This window comes from Amphiprion ocellaris, chromosome 16 (genome assembly GCF_022539595.1).
Source record: "Amphiprion ocellaris isolate individual 3 ecotype Okinawa chromosome 16, ASM2253959v1, whole genome shotgun sequence".
Classification (NCBI taxonomy): Eukaryota; Metazoa; Chordata; class Actinopteri; family Pomacentridae; genus Amphiprion; species Amphiprion ocellaris.
In genome coordinates, this window is record NC_072781.1 from 26,896,214 (window position 1) to 26,920,159 (window position 23,946).

Here is a 23,946-nt window from a genome sequence, read left to right on the forward strand (position 1 = left end):
ACCGCTTCACTTCCTGAAAATTGTCCCTCCCGCTACGCCGTACAGCCAATAGCAGGCAAGGAAAAGTTTCTCAACAACCAATAGCCAATAGGGAGACAGAGAAGGCGGGAACAAGCGGTATTATGGACTCAGCTGACAAATCAACAAGCTGGAAACAGGATTATGAAGCTGAAATCACGAACGTCACTTAAAACCTGACGTTCATTTTCTTCTTAAATTTGTATAAACTAAAGACTTTCCAAAATTAATTCTTGTTGTTGTTCTTTTGTTAAACATACAATTATTTTCAGCTTTTTTTAAAATTCTATGATTTGTTGTTTACGATTATGTCATCTTGTTGCTAAATCTGTACAGTATTAGTCTGAGGACATTAGTTTGTATGCCTTGTCAGTATCATATTTATGTTGTGTACATGCCACGAATTTTAGATGATATGCAATTTAATTTTAATTTTAAGCTGCCTTTTTTAGCAGCTGGTCAAGGACAACACAAAATATATACCATCTTTTTGGGCTAGCTCCAGCTCATTTACAATCCCTTTTTATTTTGATCAGTGCTGTCCCTGCCAGATAAATGAAGTGAAATATTATTCTTTATCATTAAGATCAGAAAAATGAAGACAGTCTGGTAAGCAACTGATAAAAGCAGCTCAGCTAAAACAGACAGAATGCAGGGATTAATGTGTAGGAAGAAAAATCAGAGTTTGTTCAGGGTTTTAAAAAAATGTATACAACAGGGTCAGTTTAAATGCTATATATTCTGGTTATACGTGTTTGTGGTGAAGTGTCAAACTGTAGCTAAGTGACAAAGTTGTATTTAGCACTTTTGAAACAGAGACTAAAATGCCATATGTTTGTGCAATTTGAGCCATGTTATATGTTTCAACTTTAGGGGGGAGAAGTGTGATAGAGAGTGATTGTGTCACGGTTTGGAATGTACCCCGGAACCTCAGTATTGGCTACGTGTTCTCACCCGGGACTGTTATGATGAAGAACGCACCTGTGGATTCCCGACTGCATGTGCTGTAAATGAATGAGCATTTACTAAAAAGTTCTGAAACTCTTATCAAGTGTGCATACATTATTACTTGAGGTTATAACAAAAAGCATATTGAAATCCCTGTTTGACATTTGCTTTTAAACATAACCTTTTAGCTCTCACTGTCTGTTGTATAGGCTGAGTGAATGTATTTTTGAATGGCGTAGGCCCATTGTGAATCAAAGCAACACTGACAAACAAGTTCAAAGCCTCACAATTGATGGTGCACTCTACTGTTCTACTCAGAAATAATGTTTAAATGCGGATAATATATCACAGGGGTGTATTCACTTCTTTGTGTACTGTAGATATTTCTGGTGGGCACAAGTCATCTATTGATTCACATGATTTGTATTTCCTCAAGACAGTTCTATCTTATTTGTGACCATGGTGTATGGAATTTGCAGCCGCCTTCCAACTCTAACACTGTATGAGCTGTTTATCTGATTGATTAATCCTATTGATGATTTCACAGAATGAATGATGAAACAACTTGTGATCTTTAGTATGAAACCAGCAAGGTCAGAAAGCAGAATGCAAGTAGCAAATATTTGTGATGGGATGTGTCCACATTTGCTTCCCAATGATCAAATGTTTAAAATCATTTTGAGCACCAACATTACTATGACAACTCTCTGCAAAACTGTTTTTGACCTTCATAGTTATTTTATTCAATCAGGTGATCCCCGTGGGGTCCGTGTACGGATCTGGTAATTGGATTTTCCGTTCTGAAACGGGTATTGAAAAACAAAAAACGAGTGGTTATTTGATTTTCGTTCTAAAATACAAAAATTAAAATGGAAATACAAGGCGTTTTTCCTTTTCATGATCAAAAAGGGATATACGATTTTTTTTTTTTAATGCTTTGATTTTCGTTTTATATTTAGAATACCAAGAAAGTAAAATCAGTAAGAGACAGAAACGAAAAAAGGTCCGTTTTTTCATTTTCTGAGACCGGAAGTGGTCATCAGCAAGTGTGGAACCAAACAGAGTACAGTGCATAGACTGTACATACATTTTTTTTCGTGAGTTTTCATGGTGAAAATGAGAGATCAGGTGGCCGATCTTAAAATAAATCAATACTGATTTTTTAATAGAGCGTTAAAGTTTTGCCAAGCCAGGGGGCGGGACTACTTGATTAACAGTCCGGTCCGGAATGATTGACAGGTCCTATGGAGGAGGCAGCAGAGACTCTGCTCTCCTCGTTTGGATTAATTCTGATATAATAACTGTTGGTTTATTTATCGGTGGAGCAGAAGAACATTTTCCACAGACAGTTTTCCTGCCCGTTGGCTTGTTTTAATCAGTTTTCTACCTTCAGCTGATTCTACCAGCAGACACTGAAAGGACTCTGATAGTTTGGTAAGTAAATGTTTATTTTCGTATCGATGCCGCTTTTAATGCACTTCATATGTAGCTTTAGTGTCAGATATAATGTGTGCCATGCACTCCAGATGTTGGTGGAGTTTGTTTCAGTGTGTGTTGACCAGAGAAGAAAGTTAGCATAGTAAATATTAGCTTTAATGTTAGCGATGCTAACCGAGCTAGCTGCTCAGTGGTAGCCTGATTAAAGCTAACGTAGCATCAAGCGAATGTGTTGAGTTTCATGTAAACAGCTGAAGTGTGTTGTGTTCCTGTAATGTGGTTCATTAAGTTCATAAAACTGTGGCTGGTTGACATTAATGTAACGTTCAGGAAACTTAAATGTGATTAAAACAGTAACGTTAATGTTCTAGTTGTCACTAATCAGCTTTAATTTGACACTAAAACAGACTCTGATAGTTTTAAATGACATCAGTTTCATTAATTTGTTGAAAATTGTCTTATTTGTTGTGATGTTGCTGCTGATTCATTAAAAGCAGATGATCCGTGTTGAAGATCCGTTTAGTTCTAGTATCAGAAATACAAGAAGGAAAATGGAAGTTTAGTTCTGCTACAGCAAAGATTTCAGGATTAAAATAACTAAATGAGTCTTTATACCTCAAACTTTATTTTTACAATAGAGAAATAATGAAATAATCACAGATAATAATAATATAAATAGCAGAGAAAACCTGAGAGAATAATTTCCTGAAAAGTCTGTGAAGGAAAAGCAGCTTTTTATCCTGAAAGATCAGAATCAGCTCCAACATCTGCATCTGACAGCATCAAGTCAACCAGAAAGAAAAGAAAAAAGAAAATGACTTCTTTCTGATCACATCTGTTTCACTGCTCACTGTCTGCTGCTGCTCACATTCTTCACATTTATAGTCCACTTTTAAAAGTTCAGCAGACAGGTGCTCTGCTTTGGAGTGTGACGATGTCGTTGGTGATGTGGAGAGTGAAGTTTCCGTTTCACCCACAGCGTGCTTTAGGGCAGCCGGGTCGGACTTGATGTTTGAAATACTGACCGACAGCTGAGATTTAACTGTCTGTAGTTCTGTTTTGATGGGTATTAAACTTTCTTTCAAAGCCGACAGGAGCTGGGTCTTTAAAATAACCGCCGTCTCGTTACAGAGTGAAAGTAGCAGTTCCTCCTTAAGGTCAGAGATTGCAGCATCTGAGGGCCTCTTCAAAAGAAGACGTAGTTGATGAAGGCGTTCTGGAGCAGGACCAGAAAGACCACGACCAAGCAGCCTTGAGAGCGTCAGCTCTCCCTTGGGTGGGTGTCAACGGTGTTCACGGTCAGGTCTGTGGTAATCCCGTCAAAAAACAAAACAGAAAAAAAATCTAGATTATAAATCAACATGTAACCAAAGCACTCTGTGTATAACGCCATAGTATAGGATGTAGTTCAGAAAATGTCAAAGTATAGTATACTTTTCAAGAATAACATAGTATGGCCTGTAGTTAATAGTATAGTATGTCGGCAAAAAAACCCAACTGATTATTATGTGGTTCAAAAAGTGCAAAATGATAGGATGTTGCCTAAAATTGTCATGTATGATATGTGGTTCAAAAAATGTCATAGTGCAGTATATTGTCAAAATAGTATGTTTTTCAAGAAAACATCAGGGTATATGACGTCTAAAAAATGCCATAGAATAATATTTCATTGCACAAGTAAAAGTATAGTAATTTTTAAAACTGTTCAATTTCTTGTATGTTGCTAAAAAACAAAGAAAACTAAAACAAAAAACAACGTCATAGTAATATGTCAATTTAAAAAGCCTATAGTATAGAGTGTCGCCCAACAAATGTCATAGTATAGCATGTCGCTCTAAAAATGTCATAGTATGGCCTTTGGTCCAAAAAACGTCCGAGTATAGCATGTCGCTCTAAAAACGTCATAGCATAACATGTCGCTCTAAAAACGTCATGCTATAGCATGTCGATCTAAAAACGTCATAGTATAGCATGTTGCTCTAAAAACGTCATAGTATAGCATGTCGATCTAAAAACGTCATAGTATAGCATGTCGCTCTAAAAACGTCATAGTATAGCATGTTGATCTAAAAACGTCATAGTATAGCATGTCGCCCAAAAACGTCACAGTATAGCATGTCACTCTAAAAACGTCATTGTATAGCATGTCACCCTAAAAACGTCATAGCATAGCCTTTGGTCCACAAAACGTTGTTTTGTCCCAGCTGTCTGAAGTAGGTGAGGAGCAACACCAAAACAGTCCAAACGCTGGATTCCAGAGGGTTAGACGAGTGTTTATTTGAAAGAGGAAGTTTACAACAACACAACATGTGAGGGGGTTAAAAGCAAATGGGTGTTAGTAAAATATAAATAAATAAACAGAACTAAAAGTGAACTTCATGTTGACATTGATGGGCATTCCAACCAGGAACAAAGTAAAAGATAATCAATACAAAAAAAAAAACTCTTCCTGTTCACCTCTTCAAGCCCAAAAACACACCGCAGTAGCACCCTAAACTAAAACTACCAATGGGTTTCCTGTTTTCCTTTCTGAACAATTCAAAGGTCCCTCTCTATCTCCCCACACATCCACCAACCACTGGAACACATCTCCAAAGTTCTGCCGGGCCAGCTCAGCTTCCCCTCAGAAGAAGTTCCACCAGATGAAGGAGCCTTTTGAGAGGCAGCTGGCATCGTGATTGGACTGTACTTTGGTCTGTTCCAATCCAGCTTCAGCTCCAGAGACGGCAGGCGGGACGAGTCAACGGAGGCCGGGTGGACGAAGGCATGCAGCTGAGTACAATCCAGAAAACAACAGAGGAGGAGTGCAGCAGCCCAGGACCAGAACAAACAGAGTAGCATTGTATGTCTCTTAGAAAACATCATAGTATAGCCTTTGGTATGAAAAAACGCCATCATATACATCGTATATTGTACAAATAACAAGTCAAAGGAAAGAGACATACATTGTAGAATTGTAGTAATTGTGGGCTGACTGATTTACTGATTATCAGTATTTTATTTTTTACTGATTTACGGTAATAAATACATTTAAAAATGGCGCTACTTTGGCTCTGAACCTTTATCTACCTGTGGTCGCTCTGTCTTCTGGAGTGATTTGATTGGTTATACGTCACGAATAAAACTCCTTTAACTTAACATCTGTAAACAAAACAAAAACGTATCAACAAAGTTTTCTGTTAGAGTTTGTGTTCTTCTAAGTTTAACTCCAAGATTTTAAATACTTTCATTTACTGCAAATGAATATCTACTCCAAATGTCTCACTAATAATCATTATCAGCCTTAAAAACCCACAAAACACCCCTCTATACTCGACCACACTTAGTACAGTCCGGTTCCCCCTTCTATAAATCTGCTTGGAATCTTCCACTTCCTGTTTGTCAAAGTGGCCTTCTACCTGGACAGGTTTTGTTGGAGCTCATGCAACAAACATTTTGGGTAACTGCACTTTAATATGGATGGATGACACTGAATTAGAGTCTGTTTTAATGAGACTGAGTTAAGATGTGTAGCTCTGTCATTAAATAGGAAATTATTTCTCAGAATTCACAGAGAAAAGTCTGAAATGTTTGCTAGGTTAGCGTCCCACATGTTCTTTGGCTCAGCTAAAGCTAACTCTCTCCAACTTCTGGATCTCTTGAGTTGCTTGTTGTTAAAATATCTTGCTAGAGGTGCTGAAGCTCAGAAAGTCTGAGATGTTTGTTCAAAATAAGCTCATTCTCAAGTCTTATCTGAACTGTCCTCTTTTGTTTGAACTTTCCCTAAACTTAGGAGTTAATGACAGAGCAGCACATCCAGACTCAGTCTCATTTATGTAGAGATTAAACTTCAGTGTCATTCATTGATGTTAAAGTGCAGTTTTTCAAATGTTTGTTGCACATGCTCCCGACCAAACCAGTCCAGGTGGAAGACGATGTGAAGAGAAAGCTCCAGAGGATGAATATCACACATTTACGTTGGAAATAAATGTCCTTTAATTAGACATTGTCATGCAAAAGTTGGATTTCCCTTTAATGATGTTCAAATCTTTGAGTGTTTTGTTGATGTTGGTTTCTAAATGTTTTTTGACACTCGGCCCCAAAGATTAAAACCTTCTACGGCTCACAAGCTGCAACAATTCACACATTATCAACTATCTTTCTGACTAAACTAAGATAAAAAGTGAAAAACTGCCTGATTCCTGCATCATGAATGTAAATCTTTTTGGTTTTTATGACAGTAAACTGAATATATTTGGGTTTGACATTTTATAAACCAAAACAAGAAATGAATTACTGGAGAAAACAATCAACAGATTAATGGACAAAGAAAATGTGTTTTCCAACATATATGGCTGAATTACTCCAACATTACAAGATACATACAATTTTAATTCAATTTTATTTATATAACGCCAATTACAGGTCAAATTGTCTCAAGACGCTTTATTTTTATATTTTTTTGTCATATTTAAAATATGACAAAGTAAGAAATTTAAACCTCTTGACTAATCCAATTTATTATTTGGTTTTTAAGAGACTAATCGACAACTAAAATAACTTTCTCCACTAAAACTAATAAACATGAGGTCAAATAGAAGGAACAGTTTTAAATACTGCAGTCCCACGATGACAAGAATAAAGTTTGTCAACAAAAACTAAATCTGCTGGTGGATTCCATTAAAGTCCTAATAAATGATAATAAAGTGTGATACTAAAGGTTTGTGGTGCTAAAAATGTCAAAGTAAAGATATCAAGTTGAACATCTGGATGGAGGTTGATAAAAGTTGACCTCCCTTCATTTCTCTGGAGCGACTCCATGGATTTTATGGATGGTGGTTAAAGACCTGCTCTTCTAGTGGTCTTCCTTCTAGTCGCTGTAAAAAGTCAGTCCATCCTGGCCGACTTCAACACCTCTTCATGACAACTTGTTCTGCCTCCGACCTGGTGGAAACTCCAGAAACTCGGGAAAACCTGTGGAGACTCGAAGAACTCGTGGAGACTCGAAGAACTCGTCGGGCGGGGGAAGGTGTGGTGGGTGGTGGGGGGAGGTGGGGGAGTAGAGGGGGGAGGCCGCCACCCACCTCCCCGCCTACTCTCCGCCCTGACTCCACCCAGACTCCGCCTTGGCTCCACCCATGTGGTCACTTCAGGAACTACGATGCCAAAGGGACGACGAATTTATTTCTTTTTATCTGATCTGTAGCTCAGTGAGTTAAGGATTTGCCTATGGAGCTGCAGGTCGCTGGTTCAAGACCAGACACTTCTTAAATTTTCTCAAAATCCTGACAAAGACAAAGAAAGAAAAAGGCCGGTGGCGGGTCTTGAACCTGCGACCTTCCACTTGGTAGTCTTCTTCTTATCCCCCTGAGCTACTCGCTCAGATACTAATTCTTCTTTTTTTTGCGCATTTATCATCTATTTTTTGTCGTTTTCGAGTTTTTTTTTAACTCGAGTCTCGACTCGACCGTTTTTCTCAGGAGGTTGGACTTCAGCCTTTGTGCTGGAGGGTGGAACCCTCAGTTCCAAGACTTTCCAAAGCCTCCACACCTCCCGAGTCCTCAGGACCTGAGCTTTCACACAGTCTGAGGGCTGAAATTTTCTAAGTCCCACAGTAGTTCTCTGTTAGATTGAACTTTCAGACAGTCCAAGGACTGAAATCTTCTCAGTTCCTGAGTAGTTCTCTGTTAGTTTGAACCTTCAGACAGTCTGAGGACTGAAATCGTAGAAGTTTCTCAGTACTTCTCTGTTAGTTTGAACCTTCAGACAGTCTGAGGACTGAAATTTTAAAAGTTTCTCAGTACTTCTCTGTTAGTTTGAACTTTCTGGTTAACAGAAGCCTTAAAACTTGTGACCATGAGTCTTGATTTCACATTTAGACCATCCATCTGAGTTCTTCTCAGACCTTCACCTGTGGGTTTTTTAGAAATCCTCAACAAACTTTGATTCTCTTCACTGAACAGTAAAGTTTGTGGAGATCAGAAGGTAACATTAGTTTGATCAATGCCTTCAACTACTAGTAGACTTTATCTGGAAAGCAGTTTTCTGAAATGAGTTCTTAGTAAATCTGTCCACAATCAAACCAAGAACATAGAAAGAGGAAATGTTTGAAGAAACAACTTGATGTTTTCATTTCAGACTAGAAAACACTTTAAGACCTTTATCTGTTTTTGCTCTTTTTGATCGTTTTATTGTCTCTTCTGTTTAATTTGATCTTCTAAAGTTTAACTGGTGTCTTTTCAAATGTTTTGTCTTTAGTTTGATTCTTCTTAAATGTTTAGTTTTGCTCTTTTCTCACCTTTTATTCTTTTCTAATGTCTGATTTGATTTCCAAATGTTTTGTCTTTTTAATGTTTAATTGTTGTTTTTCAAATGTTTTATCGGCTTGTTTGAAAAATTTCTTTCCCAATTTTTCAATTAAATCTTTAAGGTTTTTCTTTTTAAATGTTTTACCACCTTTTAATGTTTAATTTTCTTTTTAAATGCTTCATTGTATTTTCCGTTTAATTCCTATTTAAAGTTTTATTGTCTTTAAGATTTAATTTTCTAATTAAACATTTAATTTTTTTATTAAATGTTTTGTCTTTTTAAAGGTTTAATAATCTAATTAAATGTTTTGTATTTTTTAAAATGTTTAATATTCTTCTTGTTTAATTGTATTTTTTAAATGTTTAATTATCTAAAATATCACATCTTTAATGTTTAATATTTTTGTTTAAAAATTTTGTTTAATTTCATAATTACATGTTTTGTATCTTCTGTTCAATCATCTAATTAAATATTTTATCTGTTTAATATAAAATATATTTAATTTTTAATTCTGTTTTTAAAAGTCTTATTGTATTAAATGTTTTTCCTTTGATTTAATTGCTTTTTTAATGTAGTTTATTTCTTTAATCTTTTTTTCTGTCAAGATTTTAACCCCAACCTTAAAAATTAAACAAACCCTTAAATCACAATGAAAATACTTCTGTTGTCACAATCATGAGTTAGTCAATTATTCAGTTTATCAATTCAACTTTATTTGTTTAGCACCTTTCACACAGATGACAAAACTAAACAAGCAAAGAGAAAAAACTATGATTAACACTCAAAAACATACCAAAAAAAAAAAAAAGACTTAACATGGTAATAAAATATGTGTCCAGGGGATGGAGGGAGTTTATTGAAGTCTTCTTGGGCTCACATGGAAATCATTTAAAATATAAACTTGATATTCAGTCTAAGGAAACTGGAAACTGCAGAGCGACAGAAGAACCAACAATATCTCCTGTTTTCTCCTTTAATGAGTCGACTTCTTGTGCTTTCAGACCAAAGAACTACAGACTCTTCACAACCTGCTCAAACTCTTGGTACAGGACCTCACCACACGGGTCAAGAAGGTTTCCTTCTCATTTCTACTCTGAAGCTCACCTTCTCCTGCTCAAACTGCTGACAAATGTTTCTGCTGCTCTAAAGTCTGGTCTCCAGAACTTCCTAAAAACTCTCAAAGTCTCTTCTGCTGCAGGTTGCTTTGTAGAACTGTTCCAGAAAACCTCACTAAACCACATGGAGGGGCCTCAAGATAGTCGTCCAAATGAAACCATACAAAAACCAAACTAGCACAACCCAAACGCTAAAGTCTCCTGCAGCCTACCAGAGAACCTCTGAGAACAGAGAATCAGGACAGGAACTCTTACCTTCTGGACAACCAACGTTGGTTCTCAAACAAGAATACAGAATGTGTCTGACCAAAAACCTCTAAAGACTCACTACAGCCAAGATAAAGACACAACTCAGCTGCACCAAATCCACTAATCACTGCACACATTAGCACCATGTGCTAACTGTGGCTAAAGAACCACATTTACCAAGACAACTATCCAGTACAAAGCCCTAAAACACACCAAGAAACACATTAAAGACGATTTTACTGCTGGAAGCTGCAAGCCAACGCCTAAAGAACAAACTAAAGCAATGAAGCCAAACCCGGTTCAGTGGTGAAGAGAAGCAGAGGAAATGTTTGTCTGCAGCTAAATAAAGCAGGAAGACACTGAGCTGCTCAGGTGTTCCTGATAACACCAAGCAGCCACCTGGACAGCCAATAGGAACACAGCTTACTGGAAGTCCAGAGGGCTGGGTTAGTGAAGGAAATTTAGTTTAAAGTTGAGGCAGAAAGTTAACAAAGAAAGTTGAAAACCACCTTCTGATACCTGAAATCTCTGAGTTTTCACACAAAGAACACCTGAACATGTCAAACTGGTTCCATAGTAGAACCATCATTGTAAAAACGTCATAGTATGGTGTGTTGCTCAAAAAACATTACGACCCGGCTGTCTAGGGTCGCCGAGGAGCAACACAAAAACAGGACAAACGCTGGTTTCCAGGGGGTTAGGAGGATATTTATTTGAAAGAGGAAGTTTACAACAACACAACATGTGAGCAGAAAAATCACAAAGTCTGTCTTTAGTTCAGCTGAAAATATTAGTTTTTGTCTTTTTTATTGACCAAACTTTTCAGGAAGTAGATGAAGAATAATTAAAGCTCTCATGTAGAAGTCCAACTTATTTTGGATCCTTGTGGAGAGTTTAATCTTAGAGTTTGTAAAGCTGTTGAGTTTTTAGAGTCACATGGATTGTTTTGACATTTAATAACCGAGTCCTGAAATAAAATTACAGTTGTGGATTTCTGTCATTTAGTCTGGACTAAACAAATAACAGCAGCATAAATCTCAAACGTCATTATGAGGAGTCTGGATTGAGGTTTCTCACTTGATAATGATCAAAACATGAAATTTAGGTTGGTTTAAAGGAATATTCCACCTTAAATCTTTGAATGTTGACCTAAAAGGTTGGTTTCAGGAAGTATTCCACCTACAAGGTCCTCAAACATCCACCTTAAAGGAACATTCCACCAAAAATCCTTGGACATGCACCTAAAATGTTGGTTTAACCGAGTATTCCATCCAAAATCCTCAAAGAGACCTGAGGGGCTGGTTAAAAGGAATATTCCACCTAAAACCTCAAATATAGACCCGAAAGGGTGGTTTAGAAAAAATCCTTCAATGTAGACCAAAAAAGTTAGTATGGAGGAATATTCCACCTGAAATGTAGACCTGAGAAGTTGGTTTGGAAGAATATACCATCCTAAACATCCTTAAATGTAGACTAAAAGACGGTTTGGAAGAAAATTCCACCTAAAATCCTCCAATGTAGACCTAAAAGGTGAGTTTAATGGTATATTCCACCTAAAATTCACTACTGTAGACCTTGGAGGTTGGTCTGATGGTATATTCCACCCAACATCCTTGAACATAAACTTAAAAAGTTCGTTCAAAGGAATATTCCACCTAAAATCCTTCAATGTAGACCAAAAAATCTTGGTGTAAAGGAGTATTCCACCTTAAATGTAGACCTAAAGGATGGTTTGGAGTAATATTCTACTCTAAAATCTTCCAATGTAGACCTAAAAGGTTGATCTGATGGTATATTCTACCCAACATCCTGGAACATTTACCTAAAAGGTTGGTTTAATGGTATATTCCCAGAAGAACCCTTGAACATCAGGCTTAATGGTATATTCCACCCAAAATACTTGTACATATACCAAGAAGTCAGTGTAAAGGAAATGTAGACCTAAAAGGATTGTTTAAAGGAATATTTAAACTGATTATTTTCATTATTTAATAATCTGTTATCAGTCAGAACCCTGGCAAACTTATTTTCATCAGTTTTTTTAGTGGAAGTCACAAATAAAGGAGCTCTTGGTTTTTCCCGGCGTTACTGAGTCCAAAGCTGCTGTTTCAACACAGAACGTTCACATGCATCCACAAACCTCTCAGCACTCAAACACCCACAGACAGGAGGCCGGCTGGACCGAGGCTCGGCGGCGTCCTCAGACCCACGAGTCGGGGAGTCGCTGAACTTGTTGGTCCGGTTTGAAGGCCTCCGTGTGGTCCAGTAGAAGTCCACGTAGTCGGTGTTGGCTTTGAACCGCAGCGACTGGCCGCCATCAGGTGGACCGGCTCGTCCTCGTAGGGCTCCTCCTGTAGCCTTGAGGGAACCACAGGAACATTCAGTAGCTGTTGGAGTTCTTCCTGTCAGGCTCGTGGTAGAACGGCTCTGAAGTATCTTGTACTTGTCTTATCTGGAACAATCTAACAGCCTAAACTGTTAACAGCGGTGTAAAGAAGCAAACACACAGGCATAGATTAGGACTCAAACTAGATTTATTTTAGAAAACAAATCAGCTTAGAGGCATTTGTTCACACATGTGGCTGAATAGGAGGCCGTCCAATCAGATTGGAGGTCTTCACTCTGTAGGTTGTTTGTTTGGTGAGACTCTTGGACCTCCATCAGCTGACGTGGATGTTTGATGGTCTTCCTCTCTAGTGCCAGATGATTCATCCATGAATTCAGCAGCTACAGACTGAAATGAAGCTCATGCTGCCGTTATTGAATTCCTGTTCCAGATCAAATGTTCAGAGTTCACCTTGAATGCAGCCGTCTGCTGTCTGATAGTTTTTCTCATTGTAGTCTTCAATAAAGTCTTTTTCCTCATGTCAGGATGTGGTGAGACTCTTTCTCAGTCTCTGCAGACGTCCCTCATTGTGCATCTCCAGAGAAGAAACAGAAAAACTGCTCACTGCTTCAGCATCACAAACGCTCTCCAGCATTGAGAGTGTTTTAGGAATTCATTCATTGTGTTGTGAACTTTGAAGGAGCAGAAACTTTACAGCTGCCAAAGATATGAGCTCCAATTCTGGATGTTTTAGGAAATGAAGTTCATCAAATGAACACTTGATTATTGCTGATAACTCTCATTAAATTACTGAAGAAATCTAACATAAAAACCTGTAAACTCTCAGGCAGCTTTTGTTAAAGTTTGTCTATAATTCTATCATCATGTTCTGGAACCAGGACTCTGCAGAAGTTCCTTCAATCAGATACTTGTGTGTTTCTATTTAAGGCCTCAGGTTTGAACGTACAGCAGAGGATTAGAAAGGAGTGATTTTAATATTTAAATCAGTCCAGTAAATGTTTGGTGTGAAAATTATTAAAATTTTGATTTAGATAGATTTGTGTCAAATAATATTGTAGAGTCTCACTTAAATATATCCAAATGAGTTCAGTGTATTTACATTTTATAGAATATTTGATTTCTTAATCTCAATACTGTAGGGTCTGACCCTAAATATTATAATAATGATGTCAATTTAAATAATATTTTAGTGCAGTCATAAACTTTAATCAGCTAAACTTACATAATAAATATCACTGTACAATCTTAACCTGAACATTCATATTATTGAGGTAAATTTACATAAATCATGATATTCTAGAGTCTTAACTGGAATATTTCTAACATTAATCTTTTTGTATTGTGCTGATAAACAACAATAACCCGACTTTCAGATAATATTTGTTGTCTGTGATTGTGAGACTAAATTCCTCCACATTCTGGAACTGGACTGCATTTCCCAAAATGGAAACATGGACAGAATTTAACACTCATGTATCCATGGCAACGCTAACATTTCTGCTTCTTACCAAAGTTCACAACACAAGTAAAGATTTTAATGTAAAACTTCAGGGATGACTGCTAACCATAAGTATTCTGATCAATACTTCATGATCAATATCAGGACAGATGTTACAACTCCAGCTGTTGCATTAGACTGCAGTTATTCACAGAGAAATTAAAACATCACATTCCTCATAAAAACTAGATGGGACTTTTATTAAATAAAGTGTTGGTGAATAAACAGTGTAAAAAGTGCAAAGCAGCTCCATTAAATCAGGAGATGTGAGACTTCCACAGCATGGATCACCATCTGCTGTGTTGATTCATAGCTGAATGTCAGAATGAACTGAGATAGAAAAGCTGCTTTGAGCTGCAACATTACGGTCTGACAATCCAACACCATCACAGTTTTCATCTGGTTGTTTTGCTCCAACATGCTGTGAAGTTCAGTTTTTACCTGAATCAATACAGAGATTCTATTTCCAACCAAGACTGGAATAAAAATTAGAATGTTATGAGGTTATTAATGCAACTAGATCCTTTCAGATGGAAGGATTTACTTCTAAGTTCTAATTCAAGTTTCAGTTGGAGCACATTGCATTCACAAAGAAAAACAGTGATACCTTCATAGCAACATTTAATAAACCTAAAGCTTCCCTGTTGGCTCATTGGTGGAGTTTGTTACTGAGCATCTGAACCTTAAATCCAGTGAGACGACCATCTTCAGTCGAGGCCAGTCAGAGAACTTCAAGACCTTCCATCAGCTGGACCAGATGTGGCATCATCTCCCTCTGAACATCTGGATGACAGGAGAAAAGACAGAAATCAAACACAGATCACAGAAATACAATTTATTCACTTTCATCATTTTATAAAAGTAGCATGAACTTTATTAAAACTTGACAATATCAGTAATGAAAGTAAATGTTTTTATCTCGTGTTGAAGCTAAATTTAAAGTCAATTTTAATGACAGTTTATCCTGAGAGGAGTGAGAATGGAGCTTTTCTTTCCTTTTTAGAATATTCCCTCAAAATATTCTGTTTATTATTGGCTTTAGAAGCATTTTTCTTTATTTATTTTTAGATACCTCAGACTGATGCACTTTGCTGGTTTGCAGATAATTTCATGTACAATGACAATAAAGATCTTCTATTATAACATATTTTGCTAAAACAAGAACTGCAAACCTTCTCAACCATCTCTCAGTCTGCAAAATTCCAACTGCGACCAAGAATTATCTGATGTAGTTATTATTCTAATCTTTACTGAACCAGCCCTGGAATTAATAAAAATCTGTATATGGATATGATTTTCTCTGATGGGACCACTGTGGAAGCTGTAGCAACAATTAACTATCCTTTGAAGGGAAAGATTAGGTCTTCTTCAGGTGGATAAAAAAATGCTCTCCCTTAAAAAAAAAAAAAAAAATTGCATACAATAAAGTAAATCTCTTCTGCACTTCACACATACTACACTTTTGTAGAACTCTGGATGTCAGAGTAAAGGCAGACAGATCCACCAATCAGCCACAACATTCTGACCACTGACAGCTGAAGAGAACAACATCCATCATCTTGTTCTAATGCAACGTTCTGCTGGGAAACCTTGACGTTCATGTGGATGTTTGACATGTACCACCACCTAAACACTGCAGGACAAACAACCCTCTAGTCTCCATGGCAACAGCAGTCCTTGATGCCAGCTGCCTCCCTCAGCAGGACAAACTGAAACTGCTCAGGAGTGGTCCGAGGAACACGACAGAGCAAAGCTGTTCACCTGGGTTCCACACTCCCCACATCCAGATCTGATTGAGCATCTGTGGGATGGTCCAGGATCAGCCTGGTCTAGGTAGGACCCACCCTGCAACCCACAGGATCCACAGAATCCACAGGACATCCCCAGAGGTTCTGATGAACCACTGGGTCAGAGGAGTTTTAGCAGCATAAAGGGACCAACACAGTATTAGTCAGGTGGTCAGAATGTTATACTGTTATATTGTCATGCTGATTATATGATCAGTAAATGTTACCATCAATTATAACATCCACATTGATCAGGAAAAAAACAAACTATCAGTTCATTCAGAAACTGTGGGGTTAAACCTAAAAACACAGACCTCAACAGCAGTTTGTTTCAAAGCAGAACACCAGCCAGTTTTCACTAAAGAAGCTTTCAAAGCAACAATTAAATGACAGTTTTGTTCTCATTAAGTTCAGAGTCAGCCAAAATAATGTACACACATCAGGAAAAGAAAAACTTTTATAAATATTTCATTTGTATAAGTACTTCTATACATATAGATTCCTCTTTCTAAGTTTGATCAAATCACGATAACTCTGTGTCCTGTTGTACGATGTTTTCCCAACAGATGGCGCTACCCTCATGAATGGAGCATCAACAAGTGACATCTACAACACAACAGAAATGTCTGGAAGCCAGTGGCCACCACTTTGAGCACCTCTTGTAATTGTAGAGGCCAAAGATAACTTTCATTAATCTTGTGATGTCTGAATAAATTTGGTATTGAAATATTTATGCAAGTTTTTCTTTTCCTGATGTGTGTAAACATTATTTTGGCTGACTCTGTATAATGGGTTTCTGACAGGTCACCAGGCAACATCTTTTTATAATAATGACAAACATACCTGCATTCTACAGGAGTGATTTTCCTCATGTGCAGGTAAAGATGTGTGAGGAGCTTAGAGATGACAGGAGCAGGAGTCATCCTCACTAATTCAGCTTCCACCTAGAAACAGAAAGACCACAAACAAACACACTGATATACTCTCAAACGTTCAACCTCACAGCCTCAAAATATCTGTTTAGGAAGTGTTGTGTTTCTAAATTCTGCTGAAAGCATTGACAGACATTCTCTTACAAGGTTGTGTAAAAAGCAGCCTGTCCTCTGAGCTACTGAGAAATTTTCCTGAACAAAGTTTCTACGTGTAAATCAGCTCAACAAAAACTAAAGCCTCAGTCAGAGATAACAGGTATCGCAAATTATAAAGAACTTTCTTTGTTAACTCAGACTTTCTGCTTCAACCTCACATAAAAAGGGGAGTTTAACTCGTCAGGTGACTGAAAATGAACGGCTTGTGCAGTTCTAGATGCAAAAGTAGGATGTTTCAACTCATGTTTTACTACAAATACATGCAGTAATAAATAAATACAATGGCTGGTTGTTAGTTTATTCACTATTAATGTCATTTTATATACTGGATTGAACTTGAGCAGTGGAAGAGAGAAGGAATTTAATGAAATTATGGAGATTCAGAGAGGTAATGTTGCGCAATGTTAAGTTAAGCGCGGTTTAATTCAAACCAGCTGAATGTTAAACTTCAGTGCAGCTCAACGGGTTTCAGTTAACCTTAAAGTAAAATAACTTTTTAAAAGCTAAAATACACAGCAGAGAAATACAGGTTGAGAAGGTCATTCTAATAATGAGGACAGCTGTGGCAGCAACTAACACAGGTGTTCAGCGGTAAGTTAGCCACCTGTGTTAATTAGCCCGCTAGCTAACTTAGCCGCTTAGCTAGCTAACGCGTCCGGACCAACTGCTCAAACACGACAAAACACAACTCTTCACAAGTCGCTGACTTAACGTACAACAAGACAACGCTACAGGTTAGAAGTACTTATCTTCTTACCGTGTTTTACTCCAAAAACAAGGTCAACAGCAGCCAGAGATGCTACCAGACGTGCTAACCATAGATACATATAGCAGACTAGAGACGCTAGCTCGCTGTCTTCTATATTATCTATGATCTGACCAATCACTGCTCTCTGGCTCCGCCCTCTGAGAATCTTGTTGTCGTTTGGCTCCACACTTGCTGATGACCACTTCCGGTCTCAGAAAATGAAAAAAACTGACCTTTTTTCGTTTCTGTCTCTTACTGATTTTATTTTTTTGTTATTCTAAATATAAAATGAAAATCAAAGCATTTTCAAAATTTCGTTCATCCCTTTTTGATCATGAAAAGGAAAAACGCCTTGTATTTTAATTGTTGTATTTTAAAACGAAAATCAAATAACCACTCGTTTTTTGTTTTTCAATACCCGTTTCAGAACGGAATATCCAATTGCCAGATAAATACACGGACCCCCGTGTGGTGTGTATAGAGATTTATTTAGCATTCTATTCTTCAAAATTCAGAAAGCATAAAGGCCACTGTGAAAAGAAGTTAAGATAATTTAACTTATTCCTGTGAAATCATTTTCATTTTAAAAAATATGAAAACAAATAGTCACAAATAAATCAGAAAACATCTTCCTTTTACCATTTGAATATCATCTGAGCTATATAGATGCTGCAGTGAGTGTGCTTCCATTAATCAGTTTCATTTTATTTTTTCAATACAATAAATGCTCTGTATACCTAGATGGTGTCCTTCCTTTGGAACATGATGCACGTTGTCAAACATTTTAATGATTCAGTATGTTTTTTTTCTTTTAAATGCCCAATTATGAAATCGAATAGCTGTGGGTTGCCCTGTTTTACAGAGCAGATAATTGCCACAAAATAAATTCACCAGTCTAGATTGAGAGCATCTAATGATGTACCAAAAATACCATTTCAAAGTACTTTCCTCCCTCCTAGGAATACATTTCTGAGCTTTCCTTATGCACCTGAGTTGTGTTGTTATTAATGTAATAGGTAACTTCGGCTAAAAAAGATCCTACTGTGTATTAGCCCTGTAAAAATATTGCGTGTTCCAGTATGGCATTTGTTCAGGGTGTTATCCATAAATCCCAGTCTCACACACAGCCTAGTACACCTTTGTTACACTTAAAGCGGATTCACTTATGCATAAATACTCCAAATAGTCAATAAGGGCAGCCGGTGTTAACAGCAGCATGCAGTAAAATGGAAGCAGAGGTGTTACTGGATTCTGACATGGTATTGGGCCTTCAATGCAGCCTTTTGTATACTGCTTATTCAACTTAGTTACACAAATCAATAACAGTTTGTTTTCGGGAATTCAAGTGTCCCTGTTGTAACCCAGCTTGATCTCCGTTTTGCTGTACAACATGGTCAATACCACAGTCAGCTAATGAACACAGGCTGCAGGAACAAAATGCAACACTGGAAACTGGTGGTGGTGGTGGTGGACACGAACTCACACATTTCTCTTCACTCATCGCTCTCAATCAAGCGTGTTTTTTTTCCAATGAAAGGAGAGGCAAAATGCCTACTCTTGTTGTTCCTGTTGGCGTGCACCTGCAGTGAGCCTATCGATCTGCCGGCACCCTTAGGGCCTAATTTAAGTCTCAAGGATTCTGCTTTGAAAGGAAGAAAAATAAAACATCACTGGTTGAACATCAGGTAGTCATAGGGAAAACTGGGGGGAAACTGGGTCTGCTTTGGATTGAAGATCAGCTAGAAGTCATATGCGCTGCTTGTCTACAGATCAATGGCAGAACACTTATAATGAATATGGCCTAATTATTGCACCACAGAGCCTATGGTGTGTCTAAATACCTGCTATTAGCTCAGCTTATATCAAATTGGCTGAGGAATGCTTTTAATTGCATAGTCCTTCCCAAACAGCTTTTTACAAATGAGTGCATCATCAATTCAGTGTCGTCCTAATGCATTTGCTAATACGCCCATGCAAGCGGTCCTTAAGAACAGAATTTAAGCTGTGTGCCACTTGTTTCTTATTTTAACAAGTGTTTCATGTTTCTTGTTAGTGACTGTCCAATCTGCACAGCAAACACTGAAAGATGTACTCCCATGGTTTTATACATTACAACTTGTTGCAGGATGTTTTCTGTGGCTTAAAAAAAGGCTGAGACACACCAGATATTGTGTTTCAAAAGTGCTGGAACTTGCAGCATAATAGCAACTGATATCTAATTCACAGCCGATTTTAAACTGTAATCTGGTTTTGCATAAGGAAAACCCTCACAGAAAGCAGGTGAAAGAGCACATAGAATACATCTATACAGTTTCTATACAACACTTTATCCTCTGTAGAGTCTGTAGGGTGACTTAGGGTGAAGGCAGGGTTCACCCTGGACAGGTTACCAGTCTATCACAGGGCCACACAGAGAGACACACAACACACTTACATTCACACCTACAAGCAATTTACCAGTTAACCTCAGCATGTCTTTGGACTGTGAGAGGAAACCGGAGAACCTGGTGAAAACCCATGCAGAAACAGGGAAAACATGCAAACTCCACAAAGAAAGACCCATGGTCACGATTTGAACCCAGCACCTTGGAGCTGTGAGCTGACAGTGCTACATGCAGATCAGAATGAAGTCTGATTAGTTAGACCACATGTGGAGGTGGTCAGTCTTGCATTATTATCGGGATCTTAGCAGGAGTAAATGCTATCAGAACAATGTGGCCACATTCTTTAAAAAAACATGCAGGAAGTTGAAAGCTCATTGAACTCCATCTCTTCCTGGAAAGTCAGACAAATTTACAGATAGCAGCAATGTTAACCAAGTCAGCCAGCCACAGTTAACTAATCTGTATTGAGATCTAGACATGATTGAGATACTGAGAATATATTCTATTAACAGGCATAAATACACAGGCCAAGGATTTATATGTCATTATCCAGGTAATGTATCCAGATGCAGAATGGGGCCTAAAACTTCTGATATTTTTTGCATCTTTCCACTGCAGGAGGCCTTTCAGTCTTTCTATGTCTGTTGTGGTGTAGAATCTGACAGATTGAATCACCGTTACCGGATGTGACTCTAGTTCAATGAGCACATAGGAACTAGACCAATGGAGGATTTGTTATATTATCCTATTTAGGGAGTTTTACATTGTTGATGACAATGTTTGAAAGGAGAAGATGAGGATATCAAGATAGCAGAAAAATGGTGCTTGATGTAATCTCTGAGGTTAACCAATTAGGACTGAGTTTTTTTTAGAGCTGCTCAAAAGTCTCAACCCTACAGCAGGTGTTTTTTTCTGTCTCACTAAAGCAGCTCTAAAAGAGGTTCTACAGAGGCAGTTCCTGAGATCACAAGAAATCTAAGTTTCTGCAGTGGAAAATGTCCTATTATTGTCTCCTGTGAGTCTTCTAGCTTCATTAAATCCCTGTCTTACTCATTTTGAAAGGAAAGGTTCCGATTTTCTATAACTACTTCTATAACAATACTCTACTGGTACACTTACACCCATTTACTCTCACCGGCTACTTGCTAGATCAGTCAGTGTTGCTGACATAGACACAGACCCCTCTTTAGTCTTTTCCCCACAGCTTTCATAGAGACACAAACCAGAAAATGGCGGAGTTTTATTTTGGCCTGCTAGACATTCATTAACCTTTGCTTGCTGACTGTAGCTGGCAACTCGCTGCACAGAAATGCTAAATGGACAGATGAACAGTTTTTTTTTTTTTCACAAAACGTTGATGGTCGGTATATTTTGAATTGAGCAGGTGTGTTGCTCTGTGAATAAGCACATTTTCAAAAAAGTGCTGAACTGTTCCTCGAACAGGTTCTCCACAGAAAGAGGCTGTTAACTTCAGTGGGACTAGCAGAGGTGAAGCGACTGGATTAAATCTTTGTCCTTCTCCAGTAGGATGCAGTTGTACAGTTTCACATCGAATCAATCCAAAAGCCACCGGTGTTAACTTCATTGATACTGTAACCTCTCACTGTGGCCTGGGTGTTGACCCTCACCTCCCTCCATCTCTCTTCCATTTCTTCTCTGTTGTCTTCTCTCTTTTCACTTGACCTCCACCTCTCTTAGTCCCTCCTCTCTTTTTCCTTCCTCCGACTCTGCCACCTCTCGCCCGGGGTAATTGCTCTGTGGGCTCGGCGGCGCCTGCCGAACAACACTGCAGTTTCCTCTCACCGCCTCTCATAGTCTGGGCTCAGTGACACCAATCTCTGCGAGGGCGTGACACCATTTTGTGTAACTGGCCCTCGTGATGGAGATAGCATAATTGTCCTAATTAGGAAGGGGTGCGTGGATCGGGGCGGCCGCAGCTCTGACCCACCCCGGCCCGAGTCCATATGGTGGGAGGCTGATAATGAGCCAGTTAATGTGCTGTGTCCATCAGTAAGAGGTACTCAGTATGGACGCTATGCCAAGGAGATGGAGGAGGTTTTACTCTCTTTGCCCTCTTTTCTATTTCCTCTCTCACTCACTCATACACACATAAATTTACATTTTGGCTCCAATAAAAAAAAAAAAAATTTGGAGTGAATTCTCTGATGTATTTATGTGCTTAATTACCTACAGTAGTCATACCTGTCAGCACATTAGTGGGTGTTACATTTTGTCAGTAATTACGGACATCCTGCCCCCGTATCATAAACGACATTTTCAAACTCTTTCATTTTATGAATCATTTGTTCCTGGCCTTGACTCTCAGCTCCCATCATGCAGCTGTGTCACTATTTCATGTTGTGACTTTGTTCCCTTTATGAATATGAGATGTATTGTCAGTCCAAATGAAAGTAATACAAATCTAATGGCCAGTAATGAGATGCTGTTTCGCCATTATTGGGTGTGGGCTGTGTCTGTGCGAGTGTGTGTGTGTGCGTGCGTGTGTGTGTGTGTGTGTGTGTGTGTGTCTATGTGTGTGCATTCTCAATACTGTGTATGATTTGATGCTAATAAAACCATACTTTCTGCTCCAGGGAGCATACACTGACCATGATTCAGATTAGGTCCTAATGGCTTCCAGGCCTGAGGCTAAATTGAAATGTAAAACCCCAAACCAAACATCATTTAGTTCTTGATGTGGCCCAGCAAGTGGAAATTGGAGACATGTAGCTGTTAAACTGTAATTTGCTTTCTTCCATGCAAACATCAAAGTGCAGTGAAGAGGCTGCACCCAAAGATGCAAAGATGCACGTCTGGATTTGCATTGGTGATGCTATAAATGTTCGTTTCTCTTAATCTGTGTCCACTCAGCAGCTTCTTCCCTATGAATTCAACTGTTTAAGCACTTATGAGTTTTTCCCCATGTGTATATTAGCAAGACAATCACAGCAAACAGTCATTTGAATGTGCTGAGGAACATTTTCAAATAAAACATTTTTAAGCACCACTTGAGCTGAAGCTTCCACACAGCTAATAATTTCTAGCTTAATTAACTTGATGTTTTATTATTATCTTTTTCTATATGTACTAGCAGTTTTAGGAATATATGAAGATCAATTGAAATTTTGCATTGCACTCAATTCAGCTTAGACGCTTGTAAAAAAAACAACCAGTCTAGATCAGTTCTGCAATAAAATCATAATGCATCATATCCATCACATCAGAGGTGAACAGTGCAGACTGGACTGCAGAACAGACCAGTTTCGGTCTCACAGATCAGCTAATCAATACACTGGTCAACACAGATCACATAACACTGTGATGAGTGCCACCCAGTCCAGTGGGGAACTGCAGCACCAATGGTACTGCAGGATTATATTTGGTGCTAAAGTTGTGTGCATGGAGGTCTAAGGGGCTACACTGTGTCTTTGTTATCGCCTTTCTGAAATCAAAGGCGCAAGAGCACTTTGCTTTGCTTTGTTGTTTGTGTCACCACATGACTCCTATTCATGCAATGTTAGGTCTGTTTAACATCCCCCCCCATCCTAGTCCACTCTCCACTCCCCAGGTTGAGAAGCACAGGTTTAACGAACGGTCAGTCTGCCCTACTTGCTAACCACAGTGCTGCCACTAAAAAAAATCCCTTTGTGGACAAAAAGCGTTTTCTTTTGCAACCTGCAAACAATGTCAATGTGACATGAAGGTTCAGAGCCCAGAAATGGTCTTCTGCATGTTTGAGATGTTGCGCTAGTGTGACGTATGTGGGCTGATCTGGCAGTTTACGAGAAACAAGCATTTACAGTCATGGAAAAAATTATTAGACCACAGCTGTTTTCTTCAATTTCTTGTTCATTTTCATGCCTGGTACCACTAAAGATATATTACCTTAAGAATACAATGAACACAACCAAAAAAATGCAGCTGATTACATAATACTTTATGTCCTATCTGACATGCTTAAGCTTAATTGTATTCCCAGGATATATAAGAGGCCATTTCATGTCATCAGCAGCACTGCACATGTAAAGGCCTGGAGTGG

General features: G+C 38.2%; 1 long non-coding RNA gene across 2 annotated transcripts; it reads right to left on the reverse strand.

The window, feature by feature from the left end:
* Nucleotides 1–10,741: 10,741 nt before the first annotated feature.
* On the reverse strand, nt 10,742–17,823 carry LOC129350881 (uncharacterized). 2 transcript variants are annotated; one of them, XR_008604456.1, is made up of 4 exons: nt 17,533–17,823; nt 16,531–16,631; nt 15,662–15,803; nt 10,742–14,683 (listed from the first exon to the last, which is right to left on the reverse strand). It is a non-coding gene; the product is annotated as an uncharacterized LOC129350881 (long non-coding RNA). The 2 variants fall into 2 exon arrangements; XR_008604455.1 differs by lacking the exon at nt 15,662–15,803 and having other exon boundaries at nt 17,533–17,674.
* Between the last annotated feature and the right edge of the window lie 6,123 nt (nt 17,824–23,946).